Source organism: Cebus imitator, unplaced genomic scaffold (genome assembly GCF_001604975.1).
Source record: "Cebus imitator isolate Cc_AM_T3 unplaced genomic scaffold, Cebus_imitator-1.0 Scaffold167, whole genome shotgun sequence".
Taxonomy (NCBI): Eukaryota; Metazoa; Chordata; class Mammalia; order Primates; family Cebidae; genus Cebus; species Cebus imitator.
In genome coordinates, this window is record NW_016107482.1 from 5,077,041 (window position 1) to 5,085,507 (window position 8,467).

Consider the following 8,467-nt stretch of genomic DNA (forward strand, 5'->3'; position numbering starts at 1 on the left):
TACAGGCATCTGCCACCACGCCTGACTAATTTTGTGTATTTTTAGTAGAGATGGGGTTTCACCATACTGGCCAAGCTGATCTCGAACTCCTGACCTTGTCATCCATCCACCTTGGCCTCCCAAAGTGCTGAGATTACAGGCGTGTAATCTCACCACACCCAGCACCTAATCAGCTTTTAAGTCCCTATTACATGATGATTTTGTATCCTCCTGAAATCTTAAAGTATAAATTATATGATCTGTAATTGTTATACCATCCAGTCCTCACAAAACTGTATTATTTTTAAACAGTAAAATCAGCTCCTAGCATTTATGGAGTAGCTACTAATGCAGGAATACTATTCTGAGAGGGAGGAACACATAGGGAGACATGAGAAGCCTTAAAGCTTACAGTGAGAAATAACATGGCACACTGGTGAGAATGTACACACAAATATAATCTCTCTAAATACAGGGATATAAAACTGCGTTTTTTTAAACTGCCATTTACACATCACATTGTATTCTAATTGCTTCATAGGTAAAAATACTTAAATGTTTTTCCTAATAACCCAAACTGGAAAGTGATGAACATATTTAATTCTCTCTCTTTTCATTTTACTTCATTTCTTAGACAATTCAGATACTGTGGGGGAACTTAGGGGAACACGCTTGAAAACCAAAGTACTTAAGTAAAATTTATTGAGTGCTCACTATGTGCTAACTACTAGTATGGCAGATTCGGGGAATAAAACAGTGAGGAAAAACCAGCAGTGATCTTGCACTGATGGAGTTTACAGTGCAATGGAATGAACCGGTAATAATCAGACCAGTCAATGATGAATTATCGCAGGAATAAGTACTGCACAGAAGAGCCAGGGTGCTGAGTGCACAGCACAGAGGGCACAACATGGACCTGACCTGTGAGCAGGGAATGGACCGGGCATCCAGGAGGGCTTCCATGATCAAGGACACACAGCTAGAGGAAAAACCTGAGGAGCACAGAGAGTAAGCCAGCCAGAGAGAGGTGGGGGCAAATTCCTTGTGACTAGAGGGTGCAGGACAGTTCCAAGGAACTGAGAGGAAGTGGGAACCAAAGGGCAAGGGACAGCTTGATGGGAAATGAGGCAAAAGAAGTAGGGAGGGACCAGACCTTGCAGGACCTTTTGGATTAAGGATACATCTTCACCCTCAAGACAACAAGCAGCCACAAAGGAGTTCTGCATCTGTTGCTAATTACATTATAAGACCACTTATGCAGAGCATCTGGCAGAGTCCCAGATCCATAGCAGTAGGCAGCGAATGCTGATTCCCTCCCAAAAGTATCCTGCAACATTTACTGCTTTGTCCAAATAGTCTACCAATTAACAATCAAAATGAGTATCTCTTGTATTTTCACCTCAGTATCGTTGTGAAATGAATTAGTATGTATGAGTCTTAATGGAATGTCCACTATCTCTCAATAGACAAATACAATCAGCCTTTGATATCCAAAGGTTCTACCTCTGAAACCAAATGCAGATCAAAATGCAGAATTCAACAGACGTGAAACCTGTGGATAGAGGGCTGTTTTGTATATATGGGTTCCAAAGAGCCAACTGCAGGACTTGAGTCTGTGCAACATTTGATATCTGTGGGGGGTCTCAGAACCAATTCCCCATAGATACCAACACGCAACTAGATATACAAAAAGCAGTTGTAATTTTATTACCTAGAAATAAACACTCTGGAAATGGGATTAGGAAAACAATTTCATTTATAACAGCATCATAAAAAACAAAATAATGGTAGTAACTCCAAGAAATGAAGCACAAGATATATTCTGAAAACAATAAGAGTATTGGAAGAAATTTAAGAGAACCTAAACAAATGGAAGTACACCACATGTTCTTTAATATGGGAAGAACATAGTATTATCAAGATGGCAACACTTAAAATTTACTGATAACCTTAATATAACCAAGATGTTAGTATTCCTTAAGTTAATCTACAGATTCAATTTTCTATCACAATTCAAGTTGCTTTTGTTTCCAGAAACCAACAAGCTGACTCTAAAATTCATATGGAAATAGAAAGGATTCAGAATAATCAAAGCCATTTTGTAAAAAGAAGAGCAAAGTACAGTACTCCCATTTCTAGATTTCAAATTTTACTACAAACCAACAGTAATGAAGACTCTATGTACCAGCATGGAATAGACATATAGGTCAATGGACCAGAACTGACAATCCAGATATAAATTGATTTTTGAAAAGGGTGCCAAGATAATTTAATGGGAGAAAGAGTCTCTTTTATTTTTTTAACCAACAGAATTTTATTTCATTAAGCATGAAGTTACATTCACATTTGTCTACAAACACAGTCAGTAAGAAAACAAATACTATCAGCTTTCTTGCTGTAGTACTGGATGTTCAGTGGCAGGCTCACTTAAAGGCAGAGTCAACCCTGATGGGGACTCGAGTTCAGTCACAACTACTTGGGAGGAGAACACAAAGACTACCAGCTTTCTTGTGGTGCAGGATGTTCAGTGCTAGGCTCACTTCAAGGTGGAGTCAACCCTGACGGGGACTCAAGATCAGTCACAAATAGTTAGGGGGAGAACACAAAGACCACCAGCTTTCTTGCTGTGGTGCCGAAAGTTCAGTGGCAGGGGAACTTAAAGGCAGAGTCAACCCTGACAGATACAAGAGATCAGTCACAACTGCTTGGGAGGAGAACACAAAGAACACCAGCTCTACTGCTGTGGTGCCAGGTGTTCAGTGGCAGGCTTACTTGAAGGCGGAGTCAACCCTGAAGGGGACATGACATCAGTCACAACTACTTGGGGGGAGAACACAAAGACTGCCAGCTTTCTTGTTGTGTGCCAGATGTTCAGTGGCAGGCTCACTCAAGGTGGAATCCACCCTGACGGGGACTCCAGAATAGTCACAACTACTTGCGAGACACAAAGACCACCAGCTTTATTGCTGTGATGCCGGGTGTTCAGTGGCAGTCTCACCGAAGGTGGAATCAACCCCAACGGGGACTCAAGATCAGTCACAACTACTTGGAGGGGAATGCAAAGACCACCAGCTTTCTTGCTGTGGTGCCAGGTGTTCAGTGGCAGGCTCACTTGAAGGCAGAGTCATCCCTAACGGGGACTTGAGATCAGTCACAAATACTTGGGAGGAGAATATAAAGACTACCAGCTTTCTTGCTGTGGAGTCCGACGTTCACTGAGTGGGAGGCTCACTTGAAGGCATAGTGAACCATGACGCATACTCAAGATCTGTGCAAAGTACTTGGGAGGAGAACACAGAGACCACCAGATTTCTTGCTGTGGTGTCGGATGTTCAGTGGTAGGCTTACGTGAAGGCAGAATCGACCATGACGGGGACTTGAGATAAGTCACAACTACTTGGTAGGAGAACACAAAGACCACCAGTTTCTTGATGTGGTGCGGGATGCTTGATGGCAAGCTCACATGAAGGCAGAATCAACCCTGACGGGGACTCAAGATTAGTCACAACTACTTGGGAGGAGAACACAAAGACCACAAGCTTTCTTCCTGTGGTGCCAGTTGTTCTGTGGCAGGCTCACTTGAAGGCAGAGTCAACCCTGATGGGGACTCAAGATCAGTCACAACTACTTCGGAGGAGGACACAAAGACTGCCAGCTTTATGGCTGTGGTGCCGGATGTTCAGTCGCAGGCTCACTGAAGGCAGAATCAACCCTGACGGGGACTCGAGATCAGTCACAACTACTTGGGAGGAGAACACAAAGACCACCAGTTTCTTGTTGTGGTGCTGGATGTTCTGCGGTAGGCTCAGATGAAGGCAGAATCAACCCTGACGGGGACTCAAGATTAGTCACAACTACTTGGGAGGAAAACACAAAGACCACAAGCTTTCTTGCTGTGGTGCCAGGTGTTCAGTGGCAGGCTCACTTGAAGATGTAATCAACCCTCATGGGGACTCCAGATCAGTCACAACTACTTGGAGGGGAATGCAAAGACCACCAGTTTTCTTCCTGTGGTGCCAGTTGTTCAGTGGCAGGCTCACTTGAAGGTGGAATCAACCCTGATGGGGACTGGAGGTCAGCACAAATACTCGGGAGGAGAACAGTAAGACCACCAGCTTTCTTGTTGTGGTGCAGGATGTTCAGTGGCAGGCTTACTTGAAGGCAGAATCAACCCTGACGGGGACTAGACGTCAGCACAAATACTCAGGAGGAGAACAGTAAGACCGCCAGCTTTCTTGCTGTGGTGCCAGATGTTCAGTGGCAGGCTCACTTGAAGGCGAAGTCAACCTAGATGGGGACTCCAGATCAGTCACACCTACATGAGTGAAGAATACAAGAACGCCAGCTTATTTGCTGTGGTGCCAGATGTTCAGCGGCTGCCTCACTTGAAGGCGGAGTCAACCTTGACGGGAACTCAAGATCAGTAACAAGTACTTGGGAGGAGATCACCAAGTCTGCCAGCTTTACTGTTGTGGTGCCGGATGCTCAGTGGCAGGCTCATGTGAAGGTGGAATCAACCATGATGGGGACTCAAGATCAGTCACTACTACTTGGGAGGAGAACACAAACTCCACCAGCTTTCTTGTTGTTGTGCCAGGTGTTCAGTGGCAGGCTCACGTGAAGGTGGAATCAACCGTGATGGAAACTAAAGATCAATCACAACTACGTGGGAGGAGAACACAAAGACTGCCAGCTTTCTTGCTGTATTGCCGGATGTTCAGTGGCAGGCTGACTTGAAGGTGGAGTCAATCCTGACGGGGACTCGAGGTCAGTCACAACTACTTGGTAGAACACAAAGTAGTTGGGACCGATCTCGTGTCCCTGTCGGGGCTGACCCTGCTTTCAAGTCAGCCTGCCACTGGACATCTGGCACCACTGCCAGTAACCTGAAGGTCTTTGTTTTCTCCTCCCAAGTACTTGTGACTGATCTCCAGTCAGACTGATCCTACTGCCAGTTTTCTTGCTGTGATGCCAGATGTTCAGTGGCATGCTCACTTGAAGGCAGAGTCAACCCTGTCAGGGACTCGAGATCAGTTAGAACTATTTGAGTGGAGAACACAACCGCCAGTTTTCTTGCTGTGTTGCTGGATGTTCAGTGGCAGGCTTACTTAAAGGCATAGTCAACACTGATGGGGACTCGAGATCAGTCACAAGTACTTGGGAAGAGAACAAATAGACCGCAGCTTTCTTGTGGTGGTGCCGGATGTTCAGTGGCAGGCCCACTTGCAGGTAGAATCAACCCTGATGGGGACTCAAGATCACTCAAAAGTACTTGGTGGGAGAGCTCGAAGACCAGCAGCTTAATTGCTGTGGTGCTGAATGCTCAGTGGCAGGATCACTTGAAGGTGGAGTCAAACCAGACAGGGACTCGAGATTAATCATAACTACTCAGGAAGAGAACACAAAGACTGCCAGCTTTCTTGCTGTGGTGCCAGATGTACCGTGGCAACCTCACTTGAAGGTGGAGTCAACCCTGATGGGGACTCGAGATCAGTCACAACTACTTCGGAGAAGAACTCAAAGACCACCAGCTTTCTTGCTGTGGTGTCAGATGTCCAGTGGCAGGCTCACTTGAAGGTGGAGTCAACCCTGATGGGGACTCAAGATCAGTCACAACTACTTGGGAGGAGAACACAAAGGCTGCCAGCTTTCTTGCTGGGGTGCCAGATGTTAAATGGCAGGATCACTTGAAGGCGGAGTCATCCGGGATGGGGACTCGAGGTCAGTCACAACCACTTGGGAGGAGAACAAAAAGACCACCAGCTCTCTTGCTGTGGTGAAGGATGTTCAGTGGCAGGCTCACTTGAAGGCAGAGTCAACCTGAATAGGGACTCCAGATCAGTCACAACTATGTGGGAGGAGAACACAAAGAACACCAGCTTTCCTGATGTGGTCCTGGATATTCACTAGCAGGCTCACTTGAAGGTGGAATCAAACCTGAACGGGACTCAAGATCAGTCACAACTACTTGAAAGGAAAACGCAAAGACCGCCAGCTTTATTGCTGTGGTGTCAGATGTTCAGTGGCAGGCTAACATGAAGGTAGAATAAACCGTGATGGGAACAAGAGATCAGTCACAACCACTTGAGAGGAGAACAAAAAGACTGCCAGCTTTCTTGCTGTGGTGCCAGATGTCCAGTGGCAGGCTCACTTGAAGGTGGAGTCAACCCTGATGGGGACTCAAGATCAGACACAACTATTTGGGAGGAGAACACAAAGGCCGCCAGATTTCTTGCTGAGTGCCGGATGTTAAGTGGCAGGATCACTTGAAGGCGGAGTCATCCCTGATGGGGACTTGAGATCAGTCACAAATATTTGGGAGGAGAATATACAGACCACCAGCTTTCTTGTTGTGGTGTCGGACGTTAATCCAGTGGCATGCACACTTGAAGGCAAACTGAACCATGATGGCGACTGGAGATCTGTGCAAAGTACTTCAGAGGAGAACCCAAAGACCACGAGCTTTCTTCTTGTGGTGCCAGATGTTCAGTGGTAGGCACACTTGAAGGTGAAATCAACCCTGACATGGACTCGAGATCAGTCACAACTACTTGGTAGGAGAACACAAAGACCACCTGCTTTCCTGCTGTGGTCCCAGATGTTCAGTGGTAGGCTCACTTGAAGGCAGGGTCAACCCTGATGGGGACTCATATCAGTCACAACTACTTGGGAGGAAAACACGAAGACCGCCAGCTTTATTGCTGTGGTGCCGGATGTTCAGTGACAGGCTAATGTGAAGGTGGAATCAACTGTGATGGGGACTCGAGAATAGTCACAACCACTTGGGAGGAGAACAAAAAGACCACCAGCTCTCTTGCTGTGGTGCTGGATGTTCAGCGGCAGGCTCACTTGAAGGCAGAGTCAATCTAGATGGGGACTCCAGATCAGTCACAACTACGTGGGAGGAGAACACAAAGAACACCAGCTTTCCTGATGTGGTCCTGAATATTCACTAGCAGGCTCACTTGAAGGTGGAATCAACCCTGAACGGGACTCAAGATCAGTCACAACTCCTTGGGAGGAGAACCCAAAGATTGCCAGCTTTCTTGCTGTGGTGCCAGATGTTCAATGACAGGCTCACTTGAAGTTGGATTCAACCCTGCTGGGGACTCCAGATCAGTCACAACTACTTGGGAGGAGAACAGAAAGACTGCCAACTTTATTGCTGTGGTGCTGGATGTTCAGTGACAGGCTAACTTGATGGCAAAGTCCCCTTAAGGGGACTCGAAGTCATTTACACTACTTAAGAGGAGAACGCAAAGACAACCAGCTTTCTTGCTGTGCTGCTGCATGTTCAGTGGTAGGCTCATTTAATGGCCAAGTCAATTCTGATGGGGACATGACATCAGTCAAACTACTTAAGAGCAGAACACAAAGACCACCAGCTTTCTTGCGGTGGTGCCAGATGTTCAGTGGCAGGCTCAAGTGAAGGCAGAGTCAACTCTGATGGGCAGTTGAGATCGGTAACAAATCCTTGGGAGGAGAATATAGAAACCGCCAGCTCTCTTGCTATGGTGTCGGATGTTGATTCCGTGGCAGGCTGGCTTGAAGGCAAAGTAAACCCTGACAGTAACTCTACATCACTCACAACTACTTGGGAGGAGAACAGAAAGCCTGCCAACTTTCTTGCTGTGGTGTTAGATGTTCAGTACCAGGTTCACTTGATGGCAAAGTCAACCCTTAAGGAAACTGAAAGTCAGTCACACTACTTAAGAGGAGAACACAAAGACAACCAGCTTTCTTGCTGTGCTGCTGCATGTTCAGTGATGGGCTCATTGAAGGCAAAGTCAACCCTGATGGGGACATGACATCATTCACATTACTTAAGAGGAGAATACAAAGATCACCAGCTTTCTTGCAGTGGTGCCGGATGTTCAGTGGCAGATTCACTTGCAGGCAGAGTCAATCCTGACGGGGACTTGAGATCAGTCACAAATAGTTGGGAGGAAAATAACAAGACTGCCAGCTTTCTTGTTGTGCTGTTGGATGTTCATTCAGTGGCAGACTCACTGGAAGGCAAAGGTTAATCATGACAGGGACTCGACATCCTTCCAAAGTACTTTGGAGGAGAACACAAGCATCGCCAACTTTCCTGCTGTGGTGCCAGATGTTCAGTGGCAGGCTCACTTGAAGGTGATATCAACCCTGACAGGGACTCATGATCAGTCACAACTACTTGGGAGGAGAACACAAAGACCACAAGCTTTTTTGTGGTGCCGGATGTTCAGTGGCAGGCTTACTCGAAGGCAGAGTCAACTCTTTCAGGGACTCGACATCAGTTAGAACTATTTGGGTGGAGAACATAACCGCCAGCTTTCTTGCTGTGTTGAGGGGTGATCAGTGGCAGGCTCACTTGAAGGCAGAGTCAACCCTGATGGGGACTCGAGATCAGTCACATCTGCTTGGGAGGAGAACACAAAGACTGCCAGCTTTGTCGTTGTGATGTCAGATGTTCAGTGGCAGGCTCACTCTAAGTTGGAATCAATCT

The 8,467-nt window shown here is 46.5% G+C and overlaps 1 protein-coding gene across 1 annotated transcript in view; it reads right to left on the bottom strand.

Annotated features, from left to right (window-relative positions):
• Nucleotides 1-8,467, bottom strand: part of TSN (translin) — a 77,694-nt gene that overhangs the window by 31,066 nt on the left and 38,161 nt on the right.